This window comes from Salmo salar, chromosome ssa18, assembly GCF_905237065.1.
Source record: "Salmo salar chromosome ssa18, Ssal_v3.1, whole genome shotgun sequence".
Taxonomy (NCBI): domain Eukaryota; kingdom Metazoa; phylum Chordata; class Actinopteri; order Salmoniformes; family Salmonidae; genus Salmo; species Salmo salar.
This window is the reverse complement of record NC_059459.1, coordinates 14,802,046-14,829,226: the sequence shown is the minus strand read 5'-3', so window position 1 is coordinate 14,829,226 and position 27,181 is coordinate 14,802,046. Positions and strand designations below refer to the sequence as shown.

The window sequence follows — 27,181 nt, the reverse complement described above, 5'->3', positions numbered from 1 at the left end:
AAGTGTTCTCTGCACAAAGACGGGAAGATGTGTGCAACGCTTCAAGACACTGTTACCTCGGAGCTCTTCTAACACAACATGCAATTCAGTAAAAAAAAAAAAATATATATATACTTTATCTATTTGATTTCCCTGCATGTCTTAATATTCTTGTCAAGAATTCCTTGATCAGTTTTGGTTGTGACAATACTTTGCTCTTAATATGTACTACTTCTATCAACCATATTTCCTCTGCAGGGCAATCTTCTCCTTGTACTCAGACATAAGAATGTTCTATTCTTTATTCTTACTTAGTCCTCTTTTTCCGGGGTGGACATAATTCCGCAACAATATTCCACTAGAGTCTCTTGGGCCACAGTTTGTGCCCTGCCCCATGAGACTCATCTCTTCCAGTTCAGCCACCCCTGTCCATCGCCACATTATATTTGGCCTGCCTCGCTTGTGCTTTCCCGTAGGTGTCCATTCAACGTGGACATTTTCTTGAGGCATCCTCAGCAGTGCACGTATCTGTGCCATCGTATCCTGCCCATCTTGATCTATACTATGCTGGTGGAATAAACCTTTTATAGGCCTACTGAGTTTGCAGAACTATCCTCCATGTTGGCAACACGTTCCATGATGTCACTTTGCAGAATGGTTGCCAACATGCTGCATATGACAATTTTAAGTTTCATATAGTTTGCTGAGCAAAAGAGGTTTAGTTGTTTCACATACACTAGGTTGGTTAGTCTACCTAGTCTCCTACAGTGCCATACAGCGCCTTCAGAAAGTATTCATACCCCTTGACTTATTCCACATGTTATTGCTACAGCCTGATTTCAAAATTGGTTAAGTAGTTTTTCTCACCCGTCTACACACAATGCCCCATAATGGCAAAGTGAAAACATGTTTAAGTTTTTTGTGTGCAAATTTGTTGCAAATAGAATATCTAATTTACGTAAGTATTCACACCCCTAAGTCAATACATGTTAGAATCACCTTTGGCAGTGATTACACCTGTGAGTCTTTCTGGGTAAGTCTCTAAGAGCTTTGCACACCTGAATTGTACAATATCTGCACATTATTCTTTTGTTGTTGATCATTACAAGCCATTTTCAAGTCTTGACATAGATTTCCAAGCTGATTTAAGTCAAAACTGTGACTAGGCCACTCAGGATCATTTAAATTTCGTCTTGGTAAGCATCTCCAGTGTATATTTGGCCTTGTGTTTTAGGTTATTTTCCTGTTGAAAGGTGAATTTGTCTCAAGTTTTCCTCTAGGATTTTTCCTGTGCTTGGCTCTATTCTGTTTCTTTAAAACAACTTCCTTGCCGATGACAAGCATACCCATAACATGATGCAGCCACCACCATACTTGAAAATATGAAGAGTGGTACACAGTTTGTGTTGTTGGATTTGCTCCAAACATAAAGCTTTGTATTCAGGACATAGTTATTTTCTTTGACACATTGTTTTGCAGTTTTACTTTAGTGCCTTATTACAAACAGGATGCATGTTTTGGAGTATTTTTGAATTCTGTACAGGCTTCCTTCTTTTCACTCTGTCAATTAGGTTAGTATTGTGGAGTAACTACAATGTTGTTGGTCCATCCTCAGTTTTTTTCTTATCACAGCCATTAAACTCTGCAACTGTTTCAAAGTCATCATTGTGAAATCCCTGAGCGGTTTCCTTCCTCTCCGGTACTGAGTTAGGAAGGACTCCGGACGCCTGTATCTTTGTAGTGACTGGGTGTATTGATACACCATCCAAAGTGTAATAACTTCACCATGCTCAAACTGACATTCAATGTCTGCTTATTTTTTTACCCTTCTACCTATAGGTGCCCATTGCGAGGCATTAGAAAACCTCCTTTGTCTTTGAGGTTGAATCTGTGTTTGAAATTCACTGTTTGACTGAGAGACCTTACAATTATCTGTATGTGTGGGGTACATAGATGAGGTAGTAATTCAAAAATCATGTTAAACACTATTGCACAAAGTGAGTCCATGTAACTTATTATGTGACTTGTTAAGCACATTTTTACTTATGAACTTATATAGGCTTGCCATAAAAATTAAATACGGAGGGCATGGGTTAAATGTGGAAGACGCAATTCAGTTGAAGTTATTTAGGTTTTCCATGACAAAGGGGTTGTATATTTATTGACTCAAGAAGACATTTCAGCTTTTCATTTTTTATTAACTTAAAAAAAAAATGTCAAAACATAATTCCACTTTGACATTATGGGGTATTATGTGTAGGTCAGTGACAGTCTAAATGTAATCAATTTAAAATTCAGGCTGTAACAAAACAAAATGTGGAACAAGTCAAGGGCTGTGAATACTTTCTGAAGACAGTGTGTGGTTTCATAGCAGAATTACTGTATGCTAACTTCATCCGATTTTGTTTTCTGGTCAGAATCTTCACATTTCACTTATTTTGCCTACTAAGTTATTGTAGTGTAAATTCACATCAAATTCAAGTGTTGATTTCCTGATTTATCAAAAAAGCTAGCGAGTTTTGAACCCTTATTTTGAAAGGTAAGTTGAGTAGGAACATATTATAATTTTCATATTTGTTTTACAAATATGTTGGGAGAAGGATGCAAAATGTTGTATGAAGTAATCTTTTCAAAGTGCCATTCTACATGGTCTACAAGAGATTGTATCTTCACAGGTGTGTTTGTATTGCCCTTCTCATAGATATTCATGGCTAAGGTCAGCAGGTGGCAGCCATGTGGGTATGTGTTCAAGCAATCAGCTTAGACTGTGAGTGGTGTATGTATGGCTTTGCTCATATTCCTCATCTTGGGGCTATAGTTTGGAAATGTTAGACATAAAGATTTTGGCTGTCCTGAGTTCACTTGTTTCCAGCAGGGATTTTGTTTTCCCTACTCTACTGATCAGTCGGTCAGTAGAGTATGGGATGGCAAGATGCTTTCAAGTTATTCAAACGTTTATGGTAACTAGTCTACGGCATCTCTATTAAAGGGGTAACTTTAGTGCCATATAGGGTTCACATGCAACAACCCCATTAGAACCCCTGACCCCCATTCTGTCTCTCTTTCAACATCTGTAATAATTGATCATTTGGAGTGGCTGTGTTGTGTGGATTTAATGGAGTGGTGCTAGCTGATGGTCTCCGGTGAGCCAACTCTGCGGTCAAGCCTTTGTGTCGTCATGCCTTTGCAATGGGAGTCCTGGCAGCTCCACAGCCCCAGCCGCAGCAGCAGCAGCAGCAGCTAGTGGAGAGACAGAACACATGGAGCCTGCGGCCATGGTCTCAGCCCCCTCCAGGCATGGTGCTTCCTCAAGGGAATGCCACTGCCTCGAGATGGACAGGCACGGCTGCGACAGAGGCCTGGGAGGAATCCGCCACGCTTTTTCACCCCCCTCCCCTCAAGAACACCAAAGGCCTTGTTAGTGTTCCACAGCTAGCATTGGCAAGTGGTGTTATATTATGTTCAGCTACTTTGATTCGACAGAGGTAGCTGCTGTAGTCTCTTGGTTGCCAGTTAGATTAGTTTGCAGAACAAGTTCAGCCCAAGTTGCCATTCTTAAAAAAATGTTGGAAAACTTCTGACAATGCTGGACTATTATTGTAATGGTTGGAATATTTTTTTGTTATCCCATGTCGTGACCTCCGTTTGTGTTTGAGCAGACTGACTTAATTGTACAGTATTTGTTGTTCCATCTTGTTTTGTGGTTCTAATGTGGTTTGATATGACATTTCCAATGGACAAACAGTAGGGGGGTTAAGAGATGTTATTGCCTCCTTAACCCCCAATCTCGTGCGTATTTGGCTCTCTTACACGGTATGCACCTGTCCTAGAGAGAGATGAAAGCCTTAAAAAGCACATCAAATAACCAGGCCAAAGCCCAACTCTGTGTTTGACTGACTGATCAATGTGTTTTTGTTTCTGTGTGAATTCTTCTGGGTGGGCTGTGTAGTGGTGCTCTGAGGCTGCACTGGTCCAGCTGTCTGCTTAATGAAAGCCCAGTAATTCCATTCACACTGTGTATCTTAGCTCCTCTAACAACAAAAGCAACCAGCGAAGGAAATGTGGATTAGTCCCGAAAGGTTTCTCAGCCACTTTCTCCCCGTTAAAGGTTCTGTTCTCCTTCCTCTGTTCTGCCAGCGTGATTGGCAGGGCCATGTGCCATGGCACAGTGCAGCTGGAAGTATATCATCTGCAATTTTAGTTGGGTAAATATAGCAGGGAGTCTTGTCAAGCAGAGAGATAAATTGTTCTGGGAAAGGAAGTGTTGTCTCTCTTTCTGGAAGAAAAAAAGTTTCCTACAACCTCTGGAAGGAGGGTTTCTCTTTATTTCAAACAAAGAGAACACAGTTATGGAGCCTGGGCCAGTGGTGAAGAAGCATTTGCCATGCCTCCACCCCACCTCACCCCATCACCCCACCTTCTCACACCACCCCTCTCTTCCCTAGGGGAAGTAGGCCCAATATCTCCTCTTTGGATGGGATGTTTTGGATTGCTCCAAATGCTTAATCTTCCATCACTAAGCTCATTCAACCCATATAATTTAGTGCTTTCCACAGATTTAGCATCTGCATCTGCGTCTTTAGACTTGAACTGCTTGTTTGCAAACAATGAAAGGGTAGACTTTCCCCCTTTTGTCTCATAGGATATGTCTTCTAAAAATGAATGAAACACAGCATGACTTGTTGAATCTACAGTTTCGAGGGGAATTATTTGTACTTGAGTATCTCAATAAGGAGTCTTTATTTAGCCAAACTGTCCCTGCTTACTATTCAAAATATCGTGTGTGTGTGTGTGTGTGTAAACATATATTATTATTTTTTTTAAAGGCAGCCGTTTCAGTCAACTGTCAGTACCGCAACAAAATACAATTTTGTGTTGTCATTGACTGTTTTGGGTATGACATTTTTATGTCTCCAGCGGTCATTGTAGATCATATTTACATGTTAAATTGGGATGTTCTATATTCACTCCAAAGCCTGGTTTGGGCTCTTCTCTGCCTTAATGCCTATGAGATGTAGCTATGGTTTGCCAGTGCTGTACACTAATCATTGAACTTCTGGGTAAGTAAGTGGACCAGTGATGACAAGGATAACCATGAGGACTTGTGTTGGGTAATCCCGGCACTACACTGGAATTACAAACAAGCAACTAATAGTGACAAATTGGCACTGTGACATATTTGGTAATGCCTATTAAGATGAGCTGTCCATATTTTCTAATTGAAGCCATAGGCAGTGGATGTTTTACAACATCCAAAAAGGCAAAAGCATTGTTTTGATGTGTAGATTGAATCGGATCTCTCCCGTGACATTGGCAGGGAAGTGTTGTATAAAGGATCCGTGTTTAACATCAAACGGACAAATGTCTCAATCCCCTGTTGAATAATTCTGTGGATTTTTATTGGTTGTACAGTGGTCGACTATACTGCTGAGAGGTAGGAAAGAAGGGAGCAGGGTGAACACATTCATTCTCACTTTTTTTCTTTCCCCCCTCTAGAAAATAAGAGACTTTGTTATGCACAAGTCATTCCCAGCCTCAGCTTTCTAAATCTTTAAATCTTTTTTTCTTCATCTCCTTTTTCCTTTACAGCGAAGGTCAGATTTTTGACAAGTCTTCAGAGAAAGCAGTCGGGCTAAATCTCCTCATTTTTATTCATACAAATACAGGTTTAGAGATTCCAACACCCACAAGATCCAGAGCCAGACCGGCCTTTGACTGACAGCTCTTTCCCTTTTTTCCAAACACTAACAAAATTCACAGGCACACCTCTAATGGACTGGAATCACCAGAAAGGCACCACTGGTTGATAGTGGAAGCGTAGAGTGAACGCCGTAGCGATGATTTGATCACTCGCAGACTGACCTTTTCGGTAATTACCTTGCTGTCCCATGAGCAAAGGACAATGCAGAGACAATTTTGCTAGGAGTGGCAAAATTAGGCAAGAGAGCACATTTTAATCGTTATTTCAGTCTAAAACACATTATGTTCATGATTTCATCCCTTTTAATGGTAATTGAAGTGTATACTGATTTAATTTTTTTATTTAATTTTTTTATTGTTTTAGTCTTAAGCTACTATCCGGGTCCGCAGGTTAGTTGTTTTGTAAGGCTATTTTATTCCTATAGTTCATTATTGAAGGATTAACAGTCATGTGTTTTACTTTATCCATGAAATGCATACGATCCCACACATGTACCTCAATCAGTGTTTCCCTTAGTTTGTTGTTGCAGCAGTGTCAACGGGTTGCGCGTGGGGAGTTAGGCGCACCTTAAATCGGTCCGGAATTGGCGGCAGAGAGAGAAATGTGCTGTTTTTCAGCTAATTTCCTTTTATTTTATGCATTTTTCTATGGAGCTGAGATAATGTTGCAGTGTGAAAGTACATTTCCTGCAATTCTATACATTTTGACACGGCCAATTCTGTGTTCTTATGCTCAAACATTATAACACATCAGGGCCCGTGGGCATGTAGCCGGCGTGACCGGTCAGTAATCAAGCCATGCCAAAAATTCTCCTAAATTCATGGTTCTTAGAATTTTTCTATTCTCCCTGAATGTCTAGATTTAGTTTTGGTGCTTGCTAGTTCTCAAAGATTATATTATTGAAAAATATTTAGGACAATTATCTTTTCTACATACTTTGTCTGGGGTTAGTCATTGGAAGTTTATACTGAGAGCGTTTCTCTCCCCCCCCCCCAGCCCGGCGCTAAATTAATTTCCGTATTCATTTAGCACCGCCGTTAAGTTCATACAGGGAAACACTCATTGTACAGTCTCGTCCATCAATAAGTAGGAACAAACACACACTCATAGTTCAAGGTCAAGTGTGTTCGTGTGTGCCGTCTTGGCCACACAGCTGTGCTCAGGCAGCCGTGGCCAGGCCTCTGAGGGCCGTAGCCTGTGCACGTGGGAACCGACTGTGCCCTTTAGGTCCTCTGCGCTCCTCCGCCACCTGATATCCGCACATATATCATACTCAATTGAACCGCCAGAATGCAGTTAGCAAATGCCAAGTAAGAAGAAGAGCCATAATTCATATCGCTCAGTCACTTATGCAAATATGTTTACATATGAAAGCATTTTGCCCGGTGGAATTGCCCGTGTGAACTTCATTACATTTCCCCAGTACGCTGTGGGCTTACCACTGAGATTGTGATGAGGGAGGGTTTTATTCTCAGTCCCAGCTTTGAAGTTATTTTTATTGCTCAGTCAAAAACACAATAATTACTAAGGATAGTGTTGTCACTGGTACCCTGGTCATTTTCCTGACGTTTGATATTTTACCTATTTATAACACCCAATCCACTAGTCTTCTTGAGTGTTTGAAGACCGGTTGTGTGCTATTGAAATTCATTCTGTAAAGTGGCCTATATTTGCTTACCCCATCCCTTGAGAGCATGTGGATTCTCATTAACCCCTGTGCTATAGCGGGGACTTAAAGGTAAGGGAAACATTTTACTCTTTGACTGTGAATGTCACAAGGAAACATTGTGTGGGCCCAGAGCTGAAGTACAGCAAGTGTTTGACCCTGTGAGGAATTTACAACTGCTGTCCCCTGAGGAGCGAGGCTTCCTTTCCATTGCGCCAAAAACTTGAGACCCTGGTTTCCATTACAGAGAGATGGTGTCCTGTCCACTACTTCTCCCAACCTTTCATCTGTCCCCGTCCATGGGAAAGGTGGGACGCTTAGCACCCTCGTAGGGTTAATGCCCCAGTCCGGGTGGGATCGGCATAGGGTTAAACTTTTTTAGGAACAGTACTCAAGCTTTCATTATTGGGTGCTTTGGGAAGTTTATCGGGTTCACTATTAAGCCAAAGGAATGGCAAAATGTTGGACAACTTTCACAATATGTCATAGGAAGTTGAAACCTTGAGGCTTCAATACAGTACAAAAGTAATATCGGCCATTTTATGTTTAGACCCTGTAAGCAAGCTGACTATGACCAGCAGAGCAGTGTTCGTCAGAATGTGGTCCATTGTGGGTCCATCATGGCCATTCATCAAATGGCCATGATTAATCGGGGTCCTCTCCATAGACAGGCTGCCACCTAGTGCTGGTTAGTAGCTGTAAATCTGGCCAGTTAACAGTGCTCTAACCGGGGACTGACAGGCAGGGCTTAGGCAACTGTTGTCCTGTTTCAGAGCCTCAACAATGTGCTGAGTGGATGGAGAGTCCCACCAAAGGGCCATTAATCATATTGGCCTGGGACAGTGGGGGGGCGCGCATCGGCAGGGGTGTATGTGTGAGGATGCATGGGTGAAGGATCCGGATGTGCTGACAGGAACAGAGGGCAAGACAGGAGCAAAACAACAGACCCAAAAAAGAGGGGGACAGGAGTACTCTGTTTGGCCTTCTGCCAGCAAGGTTAACCAAGAGGAGAGGAGTAGAGCCAACGATCTGTATATAATGACGAGATGCTTGTCTCCGTCCTAAAAATGGATGTCGTTGTCCCAAAGGCGGGAAGGATGGTGACAAGCTTGAGTCCAAAATAAGCCCATAGAAACGCTTTGGGCTTATTTTTGTCAGATTTTGGTGAGAGTGGAACCTCTCGCTTCCTCTCTGGTAGAGCATTGCTTCCTGAAAGTTTGCATCAGAACACTTGTCATTGACTTGTCATGTCAAGTTCTCTGATTGTGCTTCAAAAGAACTCACTATGGATGTGAATCACAAATATGTTCTTGTCATCGAATAGCCGACATCAATAACTACCAATTTACCGTAGAACCTGTTTGATGCGAGTAATCCAATCTTTATGTAGCTCATTGAAGGGCAAAGGCAAGAAATATACTTTGATGCACAGCTTTTGTTTTGAAAGGTGCAGTCTATGATAAGGAAACATGGCTGGCTAGTTACTTTTTGCCATCGGCATTAATGGTGACCTGAGATAAACATTGCCCTGGCTAGAAATAGATTTTCACCAAGGTAAATGATTTTAACCCTCTAAGCTGTTTCTATCCACTTCAGGCATTATGTCCTAAGAGGGACAAATAAGATGACATAATGGCAGTAGATATTCAGGTAAAGATAACATTAAGTGTCATGGGGTCTAGCCTACTGTTAATGTCTAAGCAAACCTATAGTCTTAATTCCTCTAGGTTTAACCTATAGGGTCCTCTTAATTCCTCTAGGTTTAACCTATAGGGTCCTCTTAATTCCTCTAGGTTTAACCTATAGGGTCCTCCTTAATTCCTCTAGGTTTAGCTGTGGCCCACGGAGTCTAGAGTCGATCAGTTTAATTCAGGTCTAGGCCCACCTAATGTGTGTTTGTCAGCCGTGAACCAATGCTGAGGATTTAGTGTTTTCCAGTCTGCTACCTGGATTGGGTTTTAATGTTCTGTTAAGCATATTCTTATGAGGTGGTAATTGGCTCGGTGTGGGGCAGATCTCCAACAGGACCTCCCCTGTCTTTGTTCAGCCTGGAGGTAATAGGTTTTAAGTTCAATGTTGCTTTAATGACTCCACACTGGGAGCTGAGAACATGATTAAAGCAGGGGGTATTAAGGTGGGGTTTGGGACATTTCAACACCTCTGCCTCCCGCACCCGTCCACACTGGAGGTCTGCTCTAAAAACAACCCGGGAGCGCGTGTGGTGACACTTTGATGGGGCGGACAGCATTTTGCAGATTGACAATATGACCCGGTATTGACAATTTTTGGAGGTGCCAAGTGTTCGCTTTCAATGTGTAAGTGAGCGTGTCACTATGTATAGCCCGACACAAGGCTGAAACCGTTTTAGACGAGGCTCAGAATTGTGTTTGTGTGGTGGCGGTTTCTGCCCCGTGTATTGTTGGCACCTCAAGGACAGCATTTTTTACCTTTTTAATTAGTCATTCTATAGCAGGTCACTTTTCAGCGTGATGTTATTTGCATTTCTGTTGGGTGGCTGGAATGACCCCTGGCTCATCACAATCCCAATAAATCTCAGGGGTGCCTGGTAAAACGGCATCTGTGCTCTAGTCTGGTTCACATACTGTGTGTTGAGACTTTCTCATGTATAGATTAAAATGATAGGTCTATATAGTACGTCACCTCAATCTTCTAGATGAATATTTACCCCATGCAAAAACTGTGGATTATGTGGGCTAGATATTTAGCTAATTTAATTTAGCTTACAGCTTCTGGCTGGTCTTGTCAGGGGGTTCTGTTGTGTGGACCGTACATAAATCATAGTCCCTATTAGTGTTTTCCTCTTCATTCTGAGTGAGTCGGTCTGCTGTAGGGCATGCCTGGTTGTAAAACCTGTTTTGTCAGTCATAGCATGGACAAATATAGGGTCTCAACCTTGAACACCTTTGACGGACAATGTGAAATATTGCATTCAATTGGTTAACGGTGGACACAAGGTTGTTTACTGGAAGGGTACATTGGAAAGTCAGAAATAAAGCAGTGGACCACTGACTGTCAGTGGCCAGGATAATCTCCTCAGTAGGACAGCAAAGCTGGAGAAATCAAACTGCACACTTGACTAGCTGTGGAAGCGGCCCTGCTATTGGGTGTTGGGGGGGTTGGTGGAATGGGATTTTATTGTTGTAGAAAATAAGGGCCGATATTAGTATTGCGAGGAGGCAGTGTCTTGCTTGTGTGGCGCTCACATCTTAAGCCTTGGGCGTCCCAGTGCGAATCTCAGACTGCCTTGATGGACTGTGTTAATAAACCTCCCTGCAGACCTACACCCCCCTCACACACACATTTACGCGCACGCACATTGTCTCTCCACACACAGCTGCTTGTTATTTCATGCCCCATAATGGCCCTGTGACCACGGACATTCTAATACACATATCCAATTAGATAAGCATTGCTGTGTGCTTCAGCTTCCAACTGTGATTCTCACACATGCATGCACACATATTGATACATAGAATTCACATTTTTAGTTTTTTGTCAGTCTTGCTAAATAAGACTAAATCAAGGTCACCCTCATTTCCAATCCCTGAATTATATTGTACTAATTTATAAGTACAATTTTTAAAGAACGTTTTATTCTAGGAACATTTTAACTTCCTGTATTGACGCTTTTGGAAAACCTAATGTAGTTCCCAGAAGAGACTGCATGTTGCTGTTGAGTCTTCAACGTTATGGCAACTTGTGTGTGATGGGGGAGGCTAAGATCATTGCCTTGTTCATTGAACATGCCAAGCCGATACTCGATTACACTTCAATGAAATCACCTGTCAAAACTCTTGAGTACATCCATTGGGTTGTCAACCCCCCCCCCCTGTTTCGGCATGGAACAGAGGCACTGGCAAAAGGCAATATCTTCCAAGTGGACGCCCCCCCAAAAAAGAGAGCCTATTTTTGGGCCGCAGCTGGGTTTTGAAGGGAGTGTGTGCTGTCAAGGTGACATGGGTCAACTTTCTTGTCGCGGGACGACTGGGGGGAATGGCTGAGAGGCGGCGAGGAGGGGTGGAAAAGGCTTGGGGAGTGGCGATTTAAACAACTGCCAGTGTTTCGGGGTTCATAAATATTGAATCGAAAAAAGGTGGCATATGCGGCGAGCGTTTTAAACCTGTTGACGCGTCCTTCTAAAATAGAATGGGATCAGCACTGCCGATTACACATTTTGACAAAAGCCGTCCTGCTGACAGAGGGAGCCGGCCGGGCCTGGCTGCCCACGCAGCCAACGAGGAGACATGCTAACAACCTGGGACAACAAGGAGGTGTTGATTGGTCTGAAAGCGAAATAGAACTGCTGATATACTGCCAGTTTACCCCTCCCTCTGGCTCCCTTTGTTATGGCCATGGCGCTCCTCTGGCTGACGGATGTGACTGTGACATGGACACAAGAAACGAGGTGGTCCTGGGTAATTCATGTATTGAATGAAGTCTCACCTTGCCGACAGACGCCCCCCCTTTGCCCCTCCCCTAATGTCTCTCGTAAATGGCTTTTGTTTTTTTATCTATTTCGGTCACTTTTTTTAGGACATTTTATAAAATGCTCAAGTTTCCGAGACATTTTAATGTTAGAGGAGGTGAGTTTTTCTTTTAGAAACTGGACTTTCCGATTTTAATGGAAAATATTGTGTCTATATCGTTTTAGATTGTTTTGTCACTGTATAATGTGTTTTCGCCTCTTTAAACACTCCAAGGTGTTGATGTAGTTCAGTGGTCACCAACTGGTCGATCACGATCGATTGGTTGATCTCCAAGTCATTCCTAGTCGATCACCAAACATTTATGTAAAAAACAAAAAAAAACGATAAAGCCTTATTTTTTTTAAATAATTTTATGCTGTTGGCAGTAGGGGCACTTGATTCAGCAGCCCTAGCACTGCAAAGTGTTCCCGTTTTGAACCATTTAATGTGTCTGAAGGTAGAACTCAGTCTACCCGGCAGTCCCAGAAACCAAATCAAGTGCACCTATAGGCCTACCTCTGGCCAATCAGATAGCTCAGAGCTCCATGTCTGCACAGTTTCCTCGAGCCATAGACTGTAAAAATAAGTCTTGAACGCAAGGCAAAGTTGATACTGTAAGATTTTAAAACCGTGACTAGAGACTCAACAAATACAGCAAAGAGCTGCTGTTTTTGAGTAAGTTCATGTTTAAGTTGTTATTCAACACTGTCAACACTTTGTTAAACACATTTTTATAAGCCATAAAATGTGTCCTCCCTACTTCATGCTACAACCAGCACTGCAGCTGCAATGAGTATAGCAAAGTGTTCCGATAAGCTTGCAAAGTTATTATTATTGTCTTTTTTAATATTGAGGAATATTTCACATTCTCTGGTCATGGGAGTAACAAATTGGTGCATGAGGCAGAAATAATGCAGTGTGACTTGAGTTTCGCCATCAGCCCGAAGACTATGTCCCCTTTTCTCAGCGGAGGGAAGGAGAGCTCCCTCCCCTTAGACTTACCATCAGATGCAGGCCATCAGTCGTAATAATATTATGCTCACATTCAAGCATAGCCAATGCATGCATATATATATATCCTTCTGCACAAACCTCATTGCTACAGGACTGTTTTTAATTGGTTAATGTTGCATAGGCTTACGTTTAAGTCGTCTTTAGAATCTGGACGGTAGTTCTCTGCATGCATTTTTACACAAAGTGAACTTGACTCAAAAGGTTGGTGACCACTGATGTAGTTAAAAGCAGCGTGAGATAAATATACCCAGATTAGTCTGTTGTAGTCTAATCCCTGTGTGAGAGGGGTGTGGTGGCTCCAACTCTGTAGCCCCTCCTCTTCAGTCAGAGTAGGGCTTGTACGCACAAGGCAGACTGCAGCCATCCCAGCTATGCACATAAACCCATGTTGGTTTTAAATAGTAAAAATGCTAAACTGGCAGTAGTGGAGCAGGTTATGAGGGGTGAAATGTGGTCCTTGAATTTACGACCTGGGAACACTTGCGGCGTAGTATTGTTTTGCGGTGTGTCTGTGTGTGTGCAAGGAAAAGGGGGTTGGTGCTGCTCTGTATCTCAGACACCGAGGTCAGGGGGGAACTGAACTTGTGAACCAGTGGGCAGCACTGTTACTGTTGAGACGAGTATTGATCAAACTAATCCAAGGCTCAAAGCACAGATTCCTCTGAACTTTAGGTTTGCTCTTTATTTGGACGTGCCACACGCTGACATTCCCTCCACTCTTTCAAAGGAAAAGAAATGTCTAGGAAAAAGAAATACAGATGGTGACTAATGTATAGTTAGTTTTGTTGGTAGGTATAATGGCAGTAAAGTGAAGGTCGGCAGTTTAACCGACCTATATGGTACAGATAAGAAAGCTAAATCCTGAAATCTAGGGTTTGCTTTCTCAAGACTCCGATCACACGTAATGTTGTCTGGCCCTCATGTCTTTTTGACTTTCACGTTTTCTTTTCATCACTTTGTTGTTTTGTGTGGTTTGTCACATTTCCCTTATGGAGTTTTATGAAGCGCCTTGGGCAATCAATAGTTTTACAGGTTTTGGGCTAAATACATATGTTTGTGATATTGCAATATGGTTTACTAATCCATAATTCAAGTCTTTACTCTGGTGTGTTATATGGATGTAGTTCAAGAACAGTGTCTGCATTTGTATCAACATAACATGCTGACCACAACGCTCGCGTCGCATGCGCGAGCATTGCAAAATAAATGTAAACATACATGTTATTCAATTATTGCACCCACACTGCTCGCTTGCGCCAACGAGCGTCTGCGTTGCCAAGCGCTAAAATAGAAGTCAGTTCTATTTGTGATGCTGAACGCGGTGCAAGTCCTGCATCTCCCATCTCATTGGTTTATAGTAGCAGATACCATCTCATTGGTTATACTCACGTGGGTGATTGAAAGATGAACTGAGTTCGGTCTGTCATCGTGGTAACTATGAAAGTTAGATGCCAATCGCCATATAAATTCAAAGATGAAAAAGCCTGGAAGGAGGAGAGATGACTAGAAACGATTCGGTTGACCGTTTTATGTGTGAATTAATTGTCTGAGTAGAGGACCTTGTGCATTTCAGGTAAAATAACAACTCAACGTTTAGATCCCAGGACAAATTAGCTAGCAACTGCAAGCTCGCTAGCTAAATTGCCATAAATGTTCAATGCTTTTTGACCTGTCGCCAAATTAATATAATTGGTTCAGAGTTTGTTTTGATATTTCACCTGCATGTGGTGATCGCGTTTGGTGTGGGGGGACAAAATCTATTTGTGCACGATGGCGCTCGCGCGCAGCCGGTTTGGGTACGGTGTTAACGTCGGCCATTTTTATGTTAAACATTTATTCCATTGTTCACTCTTGAGGCACTAGCTAATGTACAGCTGTATAGTAGACAATCCAACCGATTCAGCCATCTCTCAACACGCATGTATGCCGAGCCATTACAGGACAAGTTGAACGGGATCTCTAGGGCCATTGAAGTTGTGACAGATACTTTCATAATTATAGGTTAACAGTTCCTTTATCATTGGGCGAATGTAGTATCAGGTGCTGTCAGGGCAGGAGAGTAGAGATGTATAGAGGGCACGTTTAGCCAACGACCCATTGCAGTTGTGTACACAGAGAGATGCCCCACCTCTGTCTGCTCGACACACACACAGCCATTTTCTTTAAAGGTGACAAAAGGGATTGGCGATTGTTTTTCTGTTTATCAGAGGTGACATGACCAGTGGCGCAAGGGGGTGAGGAGGCCCTGTGTTGCCATAGCTAAGTATACATCCCTGACAGTTCCATAATGGGTTTCAGGAAGTTCAGTCGAAAATAAAAACAAAGCAACATTTCTAGCTGATTGGTTTTGAAAGGCCGTTTTTCCTTGCTGAATGGGAAAAATGTGGACTTCAGCATTCCATGGCAGTGATGCCAGTCGGATCGGATAGGCGCAGCCTTGCGTGAGCAGAACGAGCAGTGCCGATGGAGACGCAGTGCGCTGCAGAAACACACTTTATGGGCAAGAATTTAGTCCATGGGTTTGGAATAGCAAAAAAACAACAAATGGAGGAAATCCAGATATTATATTTTGCATTTATTTTGTCCCAGACCGTTGGTTCGTTAAATGTTGGTTGGGCTTTAAATACTTTTAACCTGATATAGCCTAGTTTGAAAAATGTTGACGTAAAAGTACTGGTATACTCGCTTTATTTCTACAGTTGGACAAGTGGAAGAGCGTAAAAGAGTGTGTGGACCTCCATTTAGTGGTTTGGAGCTAATCCCTGTAAAGCCTGTAATGTAAGCAACATTCTCAGCGTTTGCTCTGTGATCCAAATGATGTCGTACTACGTTACCAACTGAACTGGCAAGACCATACTTTAAATACCCTGTTATATTGTTTTTGTGTCACATTATTTTGAAGTTAATAAAAATAGACCATTGGCACTCTCTTCCCCTTGCCTAGGAGGGACCAACCCAAAGCTGTCTGTTTTAGACTAAAGCATTTTTTCCTGATCAAGGCATTTTGTGGTATAAAACATATGGAGAAAGAAAGAACATAACAAACTTGAAAGCTTGGTAGATTCCATTTTACCATGTTGAATGTTTTGATTCTCTAAATAAATACTGATCAAGTCAGAGCCTGGTGTATTGTGGATGAAAGCAAGGGCCTTGTAATGAATGAAAAGGCTAGATGGCATTGAATCATCCACTCAAGCAGCGCGGAGGCTGACAAGGCGGAAGATAAGTGAGACGAGAAGAGGCCACAAATCGTATGGATGGAAGTGCTGTAGCCCTGCGTTTAGATCTACATTTTTGATCTTTGACTTTCTCATGTGAGAGCTGCCTCAAGTGTTTACAAACACCTAGCCCGCCGCTGCTATCAGAGCAGAATTTTGTCATGAATTCATAAAGATAATGCACTTGCTGGATCCAATCCCATTTGCTCAGCTGTCCGACAGTACCCCACAGTATCTTGGAGGAGCCACTTAACACGGCATGGTTTAAAATTACTGCACTCCTGGCAAACGGCCTCACTATTAAACTCAAACACTTTTTGTAAATTGTGTTTGTATTCCATTTTTCCCTTTGCCTCTCCGGTTTGGGTCAATTATGTGCTGAGAGATGTTTTATGACAAACAGCAAGCCTCAGGGAAGTGCACTTTATACATCACTAGAAGGGCCTGCCATCTGAACTGCGATAGAGTAGCTCTGTTTTTTGCTCTTCAACCCCTCAGCCCCACTGCACAAATGCTGAGGGAAACTTGAAGGATTGCATCTCCTGGTAGCTGTAGAGAAGACTGGAGGGTTCGTTTCTCTATCCCGCTGACACCCCCCTACAGGAGAAGAGGCATAGAGCCGTAAGCCATGCCAAGAGCCTCGCTCCGGGATGGCGGGACACATCGCGTACCCTCTTGGCCCAGCCCCTGGCCTCTGCATTTACCCAAAGCTGGTTACAGTATCGCAAACATGTGGACCCACTGGGGAGTAATTTATGACAGTTGTCGCCTTGGTCTGATAAGCCAGCCAGGGCATCTCCAGCCACTCTGAGCGGGGCATTTCAGAGCCCCAGTGGGGATAAACCCCATCGGCTTTAATGTTTCCCCACCATGGAGCCCATGTGGCATCACTGGACAGAAATGTTCCCCGGCCCCAAAGCCACTGTTGTCTAAAGTCACCATGTGTTACCATGGAGAGAAGTGCTGCACATGGTGGCTACGTGACACTTTGGACAGGACTCAATGTGTATGTATTTTATGAAATCTTGTTATGAAATCTCAAACTTGCACATCCAACAAAGAATGTGCATTACGGTGTAAGGGAAAAACTCCCCGTGTCATATCACTGGATAATATTAGACTTAGTGACAGTGAAGTGGTCCAAGTCAACACGGTTAAAAAAAAAAAGACAAAGTTATAAGTACACACTTAAATCTGAATTTCTTAATTTCAATGTTTGGCTATATGACCCACTTCATCCCTCATCTGTATTCCCCCTGTAGACCTGTTTATGGTGCTGTTAGCAGAAGGAGCTGACCCTGTGCAATGGGCTCAGGGATTCTCTCAGCTCTGTCAATGGGCTGCAGATCTGACGGCTAGATGGACTGAAGAGGCTTTTAGCTGTGTGTACAGTCTCCAACCTCTGTTTGTTTGGGAGTTTATTCCAGCTGTACAGTGTTTACTGCTAGCCGAGGAGGAGTTGTCAGCGCTAGTTATTCATGTGTGTGCCACAGGCTGGCTTAACAGTATACTAGCCGAGTGATGGTGTATTGGCTAGTCCACTCCCTGCAGAACAAGAGGCAGCATAGGGAAGTGCTCATTAATATGCTTTTGCTGTATTTAGGAGCTGACTGGCTGGGGCGTGGCGGGTCCGTTGTCCTCTCGAAACGCCCACCCTCCAGCCCAGGGTAAACTGAAACAGCCAAGATTAGTATTAATCCCTCTTAATGCTGCGGCTCATAATATAGTCATTAGGTGACTTGAGACTAATCCGTCTCACCTAACTGCTGCGATTTATTAAACACACACAGAGGATTTTCGGATTTTCTGTCAATGCAGGGCGGGCATAAAGAGTGCATCACGTCTGAATACAGTGGTATCAGACTATTAATACTGATGAAGCTGGGGCTGAATAGTACATTGAAATGAGGGGGCAGGGATGACTGGCCTTTCCATTGAATCATGTTTTCCTGCATGTTGTCTCTCTTACAAATCCCCACAGTCTGTTTTACCTGCAGCTCAAACAGTGATGAAAATGTGAATCCTTGGTCAGACTTGCAGAGATTAAGGTTTCGCTTTCGCTATTGGTAAATCAAAGCCCACACGTTATTTCAAACATTTTCTAAACATATTTCCATATTTGCTCAGTGCCCAACACCTTGCATATATAGGAAAAACAGGACTGAATCCTTTACCTTCTAAAGTGACGATGACCATATAGCCTAACGATCATAGTTTAGGCATAACACGCAACACTTTTTGTAGATCAAATATTACAATGTATTCTTTGTGGTGATTTTATCCAACCATTCATTAATGGTTTAGCCATCCCTCCGTTGTGTGAACACGGCAGCAGAAGCACAGCTGGTCCTTCCAGTAATGTCAAGGTGGCAGAGGAAGTGTCCATGCTCTGGAGATAATTCAACAGTAGTCCTTGGGAATTCTATCTGGAGAGCAGCCAGAGCTCTGACTGTGTAATGGCACCTTGAAGGGCTCATGCTGGCAGGCAGTAGGTTTTCTTGTCATGCAGTGACTCCTCTACAGTGTACTCCTCTGTCCTAACCATCCACCGGCTACTGCTTCCTTCACTTTTTTAAAATATATTTTTTAACCTTTTTATGTAACTAGGCATGTCAGTTAAGAACAAGTTCTTATTTACAATGTCGACCTACAAAAAGGCCTCCTGCGGGAACGGGGGCTGGGATTAGAAATAAATAAAAACATCTATAAAAATCTAGGACAAAACACACATCACGACAAGGGAGACAACATATAAAGAGACCTAACACGACAACACAGCATGGTAGCAACATATGACAACATGGTAGCAACGCAACATGGAAGCACAAAACATGGAAGCACAAAACATGGAAGCACAAAACATGGTACAAACTTTATTGGGCACAGACAACAGCACAAAAGGCAAGAAGGTAGAGACAATACATCACGCGAAGCAGCCACAACTGTCCATGATTGAGTCTTTGAATGAAGAGATGGAGGTAATACTGTTCAGTTTGAGTGTTGTTGCAGCTCGTTCCAGTCGCTAGCTGCAGCGAACTGAAAAGACGAGCGACCCAGGGATGTGTGCGCTTTGTGGACCTTTAACAGACTGTGACTGGCAGAACAGCTGTTGAATGTGGAGGATGAGGGCTGCAGTAGGTATCTCAGATAGGGGGGAGTGAGGCCTAAGAGGGTTTTATAAATAAGCATCAACCAGTGGGTCTTGTGACAGGTATACAGAGATGACCAGTTTACAGAGGAGTATAGAGAGGAGTGATGTGTCCTAGTAAGGAGCATTGGTGGCAAATCTGATGGCTGAACGGTAAAGAAAAAACTTGGGGTGTTTGATTTATACTCTAGCCCTAAATTCTACCTTTATGGACTGAGAAAGAGTGAGAAGTTTGTGAGAGTACAATGCATGTATTGGATCACTGGTCATCTTGCTCTGATTTTCTCTAAACAGCTGGTAAATAATTTTTTGCCTCCAGTAGAGCTAACCGGCTAAATGTAGGCTATGCATTTTACAAAGCCATACGTCTTGAGAACAGACCAAAAAGATTGACACAATGTATTTCAAAGTTGTGTCGTCATTGATGGTTTTATTGTAATATTTTTTTAAATGGCTGTATTTGGCACAGTAGAGAATATTTGTTAAGATAATCAAACTCTCTCTTTGCCACTGATGTGAAATGGAAAAGAAAAGTACAGGACTGATTTCAGAATAGAATCGTGTTGAAGATGGAGCCTTTTTGAAGACGCTCTTATTCAACAGCACTCCTCACATAAAAAGCATAGGTCTCTGTGAGTCCACACTGCTCGGCTGCAACCTCAATGTAATTCCAGGCGGGCTCTGATTTAGTGTGTGGCGGTGGGTATTGTGTCTTGCTAACACAGTAGCCGGGGCCTGTTGTCTAAATCTACAGTGCGTGGTTGCAGGATTCCTTCAGACCCCAGGGAATGCCATTAGTTGGGAGCTGAAGGAATGCAGCAGGTGAAAAAGAGTGGAGCCCCCCCTCTCTTGTTTCTCTCGCTCTCTTCTCCCTCCACCCCTCATTCTTTCCATGCAGTTGTGGATGGTAGTACTCATCAGGATGGGTGTGAAATCTAGTCCGAGCTGGAGCATGTGTGTCGATTTATCCTGCCAAGCTGACCGCCATCTGCAGCTTAACCCTTTACTGTACCAAACAGAGAGCCCCATCCTACTCCCCCACCCCCACGTCTTTCCCATGATTCGCACCAGGATCGGCAAGGGTACATGGTCGAAGGATCGGATGGAAATTCAGTGTTGCTCTCTCTGTTTGTTTTTCTGGAAATAGAGGTGATAATACCAGGCCACCTCTTCTGAAGGGCAGCGTATGACAGCGCAAGCACTTTGAAATAAAATGGATTGGATTAGATAATGGGGGCCGTATTTGCCTCGAGGTATGTCATTATGAGAAAACGGTTTATAGAGCAACTTAGTCCTGAAAATCAAATTCAAGATCATCGATTTGTAATGAGATGTGTCGCGAGACCTTAAAACGTTGGACATAAGGAGTCTTTTCATGATTTTAATTTTTTTTACACAATCAATACGGTGTGACAGACACGCACACACAAACACAGGAACTGAACTCAATGTGCTTCATCCTACCTTACCCCTCCTTTCTCTCAAATGTTTTAATTCAGCATGATAAAACATCCGTTATTTATTAGTTGATTGAGTGTAAAGTATGTCCATCCATCATAGTGGCGACGGCAGGCTGTGAAACACATTAACTGGACGCCGGGGCCTGGCCAGCCCTCGGCTGGAATAATACGGCTTCTGTGCAAAGTATGCACCATAGAAAATACATTTTATGTACAGGATAACAGGTGCAAGGCAGCGCCGGTTCCTGGGCCGGGAAGGTTTACTGATGAAGTCTTGCTTTTTGAATGCGCTTGGCTTTCTTTTTTACAACTTGTTTCCATTTTTATATCAGCAGAGCTGAGTTACTCTTAAATAGACTTTTAGCTACAGGTCGTCTGAGAACATGGGTATGTTTGGTTGTTTAGCCTAGATGAAAGGCAATACAACTATTTGAGTATAAATATGAGTTTTTGGCTTGATTGACAATGGAATAGTGTGGTTTAATTAGTAGCCCACATTCCTCAAGCCTTTGTCCACTGCCTGGCTATTACCGTGGCTGTATGTCCCTTCAATATTCATTGTTTAGCATGCACTCACTCACTCACTCATATAAACAGGGATATTTCTCCCTAGCGAGGCCCTCTCCTGTTTGGTCGTTATAAATCCAGAAGGTAGTTTGAACAGAGCCCCGTGGGTCAGAGGTGCTGGCCAGGCTGTTTGTGTTTGCTTGGTCTTTTGCCCTGCCTTTTTTAATATCTGTCCCAAGATGTGGCAAACAAAGCCTTGGTGGCCAGCGGCCTCAGTTTCAGTGACCTGCTGAAAGACTTATGGAGTGATTATGAAGAGGAGGAGAGCGTATGAAAGACTGCCTGGATTAGGAGACCAAACAGGCCTCTTGTTTATCTGTGTGAATTAAAGTTTATGCTGTGCTGTCTCTTTCGCAGCTCCCTACACATGCACGGACGTACACACACAAATGTATGCACAGTCAAACTGCGTGGCTCCACCTCTGTCCCCAGCCAGCAGTGATGGCACAAGTAGGCAAGCGGTGACACAAAGCCACCACCAGGCACAAAGGCTTTCCCTCTAGACTAGATAATAATAATCACATGCTTTGACTTCTCTGTTCACAATAATCATGTTGGTGTTTAAAGATGGGCAACATGACTGAGGGATTCCTTTGAATCCAAGAGTTTCCAACAAATACCGCAACAAGCCTCTATCATTAATATCAGAGAAACATTTTATATGTATTGGCCAACTTTGTTGTTTTAAAGGTTCAACACAGGATTTTGTTTAGAATTTTTGCTTTTGTAATTTCAGAAAATGTCCCTAATATACCTGCATTAATAGTGGAGTGATAGTTTCACACTATTACTTACCCACCAATGTTGTGATTGGCTGTGATATTCGCCTATTGATTTCTCTTGCCAGAGTGGCATCTGTTGTCAAAATGTGAAAGCTGTTTTGACTTTGTGGCGGTGTTATTTAGGACATAGACATATCTGATATTGGCAGAAAGCTTAAATTCTTGTAAATCTAACTGCACTGTCCAATTTACAGTAGCTATTACAGTGAAAGAATACCATGCTATTGTTTGAGGACAGCGCACAGTTTTGAACTTAGTTATTAATAAACACATTAGGCACATTTGGGCAGTCTTGATACCAATATTTTAACAGAAATGCAATGGTTCATTGGATCAGTCTAGAATTTTGCACATGCGCTGCTGCCATCTAGTGGCCAAAATCTAAGTTGCACCTGGGCTGGAATAATACATTATAGCATTTCTCTTGCATTGCAAAGATGATGGTAAAAAAAAAAATAATAAATAACGGGGATTTTTGTATTATCTTATACCAGATCTTTATGTTCTCCTACATTCCTTTCACATTTCCACAAACTTCAGTGTTTCCTTCCAAATGGTACCAAGAATATGCATATCCTTGCTTCAGGGCCTGAGCTACAGGCAGTTAGATTTGGGTATGTCATTTTTAGGTGAAAATTGGAAGAGAAGAAAAAGGGGTGGATCCTTAAGAGGATAACAAATCGATTTTCAGTGAAAAGAATTAACACTCAATGGTAGCAATTAATTAAACTCTTGAAATGAAGGCCACTTCCATCTGTCCTTATTCGCACAATATTGGCTCTATCTTACCTTCGCTGGCCACTTAGCAACCTAAGACAAGGTATGTGTGTATATATACAAATGCAAACTATATTCCATTCCCCACTAGAAAACACTCGTGTTGTAGCCCTGCAAAAGCTACAGTGAGTTATTTCCGAAGCACTTGGAAAAGTTTTAATTTCTCTGGGGCTTTTAAATTGCCTGTTTAGGTTGTGCCGTGGCATTGTTCAAAGCATCTATAAAATACCGCTGCGGGTTGGACGAAACAACCATATGGAATTTCATAACATTGGTACATCCTAATTGCCCCCCTTTTGACAAGTGCCAATTTCCTTCAAGAGGAGGGAGCGATGGGGGGGAAAAGATCGAAGGAGGGAGGGCTTACCAAGTTGACATGCATCAAACTTCTCCCGACAGATGGATAAGACTGTCGTCCAGGACTTGCCAGCGCTAGATGAAAATTCTCCCTGGATTTCATTTAGCCTTGCTGGCCTTGTTAAAACGTCCCCTCTCCCCCAGCATTAAGAGCCAACCGCTGGAAGGCCCCTGACTCTAATTCCAGGAGCGGGGCTCCAGATCAATAACCATCAGTGTTTGGTTTTAGGCCGCTGCCCCGGTCACAGGGGTGACTAACCCCCCCACCCCTGCTCTTCACTCACGCACCCATGGTGTCATTTTGTTTTGAGGTAATTTTCACTGTGAGATCGTGGACTGTCTGAATTGGAGTGTGTGTGTGTGTGTGTGGGGTAGTAGAATCTCAGGGATTTGACACGTCTGCTGTTGCACATTTATTTTCTCCCTTTGTTTTCTCCCTTTGTCTGTTAATGTGAGGGCACATTAGCATTAGGTTGTGTGCAGGGCATGCACTACAATATGTGCGTGCTCAAACGCATGCATAAACACACACACACATGCACACACAACGGTCCTGTTCAGCTCATGAAAGGCGTAAAATTAAATACATTTTTAACTGTGGAGCCAAGAGTCTTAAAATGTCAGGACATGGAGGGGAAGAGCAGAATGTGTGCAATGCCCATGTCATAAATCTAGCACGTATCATACACACATTCTTCACTTCACATTTATGGCTCTCCCATTCACAAACAGGCACCATTGGCAACTCTCCGTATCCTACTTCCTTTAGAATGTACAGTATGCATTTTCTCTCAAGTCGGCACAATTCAGTCATAGTCTTCAGTTTTCCACATTTTAACCATTGTTACTTTATAACCTTTTTTGCATTTAAATAGATACGTTTGTGTAAGAAAAAAACATTTTTAAATGAATGAAGAATGCTTTTTAATTGGGAAGTCAGTGACTAATAGAGAGGGTCTTAAAGGAAAGGTGGACAGGGTTCTGTTTTAGACTGGGCGCAGGGCACCAAGCCTGTGTGAGTGTATAAAATATGTGACACAGCAGTCTGACAAATTAAGTTATTCATCCTTTTGTGATTAAATTAAGCAAATACAAAGGGGCTACCAGCCCCAGTGCCCACAGTATTTCTTTGTATTTCTGGTGTTGTAATCATGTGCTGCTCTGAATAGCTGTCCCCCTCCCTCCCTCCGCCTGTCTCTCGCTCTCTGTCTCTCTCTCTCACACACACACACACACACACACACACACACACACACGTTTTTGAAAATTGGCTTTGTGTTTGTAGAGCGTAATGCATAGTTCTCATGGAATTCATATTTCTCTCTGTTGGTTCAGTGGTATGCACAACAAGGGGGAAATCTAGCACAATTAATGAAACTGGATATGATGGCTATTGGAGCTCTGAGTTTATGTTTTATACACCTGAAGTTGGATGTTAAAATCATGAACATATACCTAATCCCAAAGACTGAGCTGCATGTTAAAGTAAAGGTTCACCCATTTTGATTGTTGTATTGTTTTTGTGCATCTCTGTGCGATGTTCTATCAATTCCCGGGGTCATTTCATGTTTTCATGTGTATCTGAGCTATTGGTGTTCAAATAGGCAGAAATCTGTCCGGTTTGACGTAGCACTGTGATAAAGTCTCCCTCACTACACTGGAAGTTAATAGGAATATGACTTTTAGATCGCAAAACATCTATCATACATGTTCGATTTAAATACTGGCCGATGTCATAACTCGGGAGAACGTCTTCTCTCGAAAGAGACGTTGATCATATTTTTGCGATATTCCTACCTCGAGAAATGTGTAATTTCCTATTTGTCTGCCTCTTTAGTCCAAAGTGCATTGCAAGGTGCCGTTGCCAAAGATTTTATAGGAAGGAGATAGGAATCCAATGAAGGAATGTATAACGCCGCACCCAGCAGACTGTCGACTAATCATGTTCACGTTATCATGCTGCGTTCCACGGTTGCTAAGCTAATCGTCACACAATCCCTTCTGAAAGTCAGTGTCTATATTGAGAAACGTGCCAATTTTCCTCAAGTACTTAATGTCACAGTTCCAAAGCTATACGATATTACAGAAAATGTTTGTAATTTTCTTTAGGTGATAAATGTATTTATTTGTTTAAAGGTCCAATGCAGCCTTTTTTTAAATCTCAATTTCAAATCATTTCTGGTTAACAATTAAGTACCTGTGATTGTTTTCAATTAAAATGGTCAAAAAGAAACAAGCTTCTTAGCAAAGCAAGGATTTTGGTAGGACTGTCTGGGAGGGGGAAACTGGAAGTTAGCTGTTATTGGCAGAGAGGTTTGGAACTCTGTCTTATTGGTCTTATTTAACGCATGGTGATGTCACCATGGAAGGCCAAAACTCCATCCCACCAAAACAGGCTGAAATTTCAGGTGTTTTTTTTTCAAACCAGCTTTTACACTAAAAGGGCATTATCACAATTTTATAGTATTATTCTAATCTCCTAGTGTAGAAATATATACAGTACCAGTAAAAAGTTTGGACACCTACTCATTCAAGGGTTTTTCTATATTTTTACAATTTTCTACATTGTAGAATAATAGTGAAAACATAAACTATGAAATAACACTTATGGAATCATGTAGTAACCAAAAAAAAGAGTTAAACAAATCAACATTTATTTGAGATTCTTCAAAGTAGCCACCCTTTGCCTTGATGACAGCTTTGCACACTCATGGCACTCTCACACTCTCAACCAGCTTCACCTGGAATGCTTTTCCAACAGTCTTGAAGGAGTTCCCACATATGCTGAGCACTTGTTGGCTGTTTTCCTTCACTCTGCGGTCTAACTCATCCCAAACCATCTCAATTTGGTTGATGTCTGGTGATTGTGGAGGCCAGGTCATCTGATGAAGCACTCCAACACTCTACCATTTTGTTCAAATAGCCCTTACACACCCTGGCGGTGTGTTGGGTCATTGTCCTGTTGAAAAACAAATGATAGTCCCACTAAGCGCAAACCAGATGGGATGGTGTATCCCTGCAGAATGCTGTGGTAGCCATTCTGTTTAAGTGTGCCTTGAATTCAAAATAAAGCACTGGCAATGTCACCAGCAAAGCACCATCACACCTCCTCCATGCTTCACGGTGGGAACCACACATACGGAGATCATCTGTTCACCTACTGTGCGTCTCACAAAGACACGGCGGTTGGAACCAAAAATCTCAAATTTGGAGTCATCAGACCAAATGACAGATTTCCACCAGTTTCTTGGCCCAAGCAAGTCTCTTGTTATTGGTGTCCTTTAGTAGTGGTTTCTTTGTAGCAAATCGACCATGAAGGCCTGATTCACGCTGTTGATGTTATGTCTGTTACTTGAACTCTGCCAAGCATTTATTTGGACTGCAATCTGAGGTGCAGTTAACTCTAATGAACTTATCCTCTGCAGCAGAGCTAACTCTGGGTCTTCCTTTCCTGTGGCGGTCATGAGAGCCAGTTTCATCATAGCGCATGAGAGCCAGTTTCATCATAGCGCTTGATTTTTGCGACTGCACTTGAAGAAAATTTTAAAGTTCTTGACATTTTCAGAATTGACTGACCTTAATGTCTGAAAGTAATGATGGACTGTAATTTCTCTTTGCTTATTTGAGCTGTTCTTGCCATAATATGGACTTGGTTTTTTACCAAATAGCGTTAACTTCTGTATACCACCACTACCTTGTCACAACACAATTGATTGGCTCAAACACATTAAGAAGGAAAGAAATTCCACAAATTAACTTTTAACAAGGCACACCTGTTAACTGAAATGCATTCCAGGTGACTACCTCATGAATCTGGTTGAGAGAATGCCAAGATTGTGCAAAGGATGGCTACCTTGAAGAATCGCAAATATATATAACATATATATTTTGATTTGTTTAACGCTGTTTTAGTTACCACATGATTCCATAAGTGTTATTTCATAGTTTTGATGTCTTCACTATTATTCTACAATGTAAAAATGAAGAAAAACCCTTGAATGAGTAGATGTGTCAACTTCTTTTGA

At 42.3% G+C, this 27,181-nt stretch overlaps 1 protein-coding gene across 8 annotated transcripts in view; it reads left to right on the top strand.

Annotated features, from left to right (window-relative positions):
• LOC106576680 (Golgi-specific brefeldin A-resistance guanine nucleotide exchange factor 1) overlaps positions 1–27,181 on the top strand; it is a 74,152-nt gene that overhangs the window by 5,596 nt on the left and 41,375 nt on the right. The gene's annotated exons all lie outside the window — the stretch shown is intronic.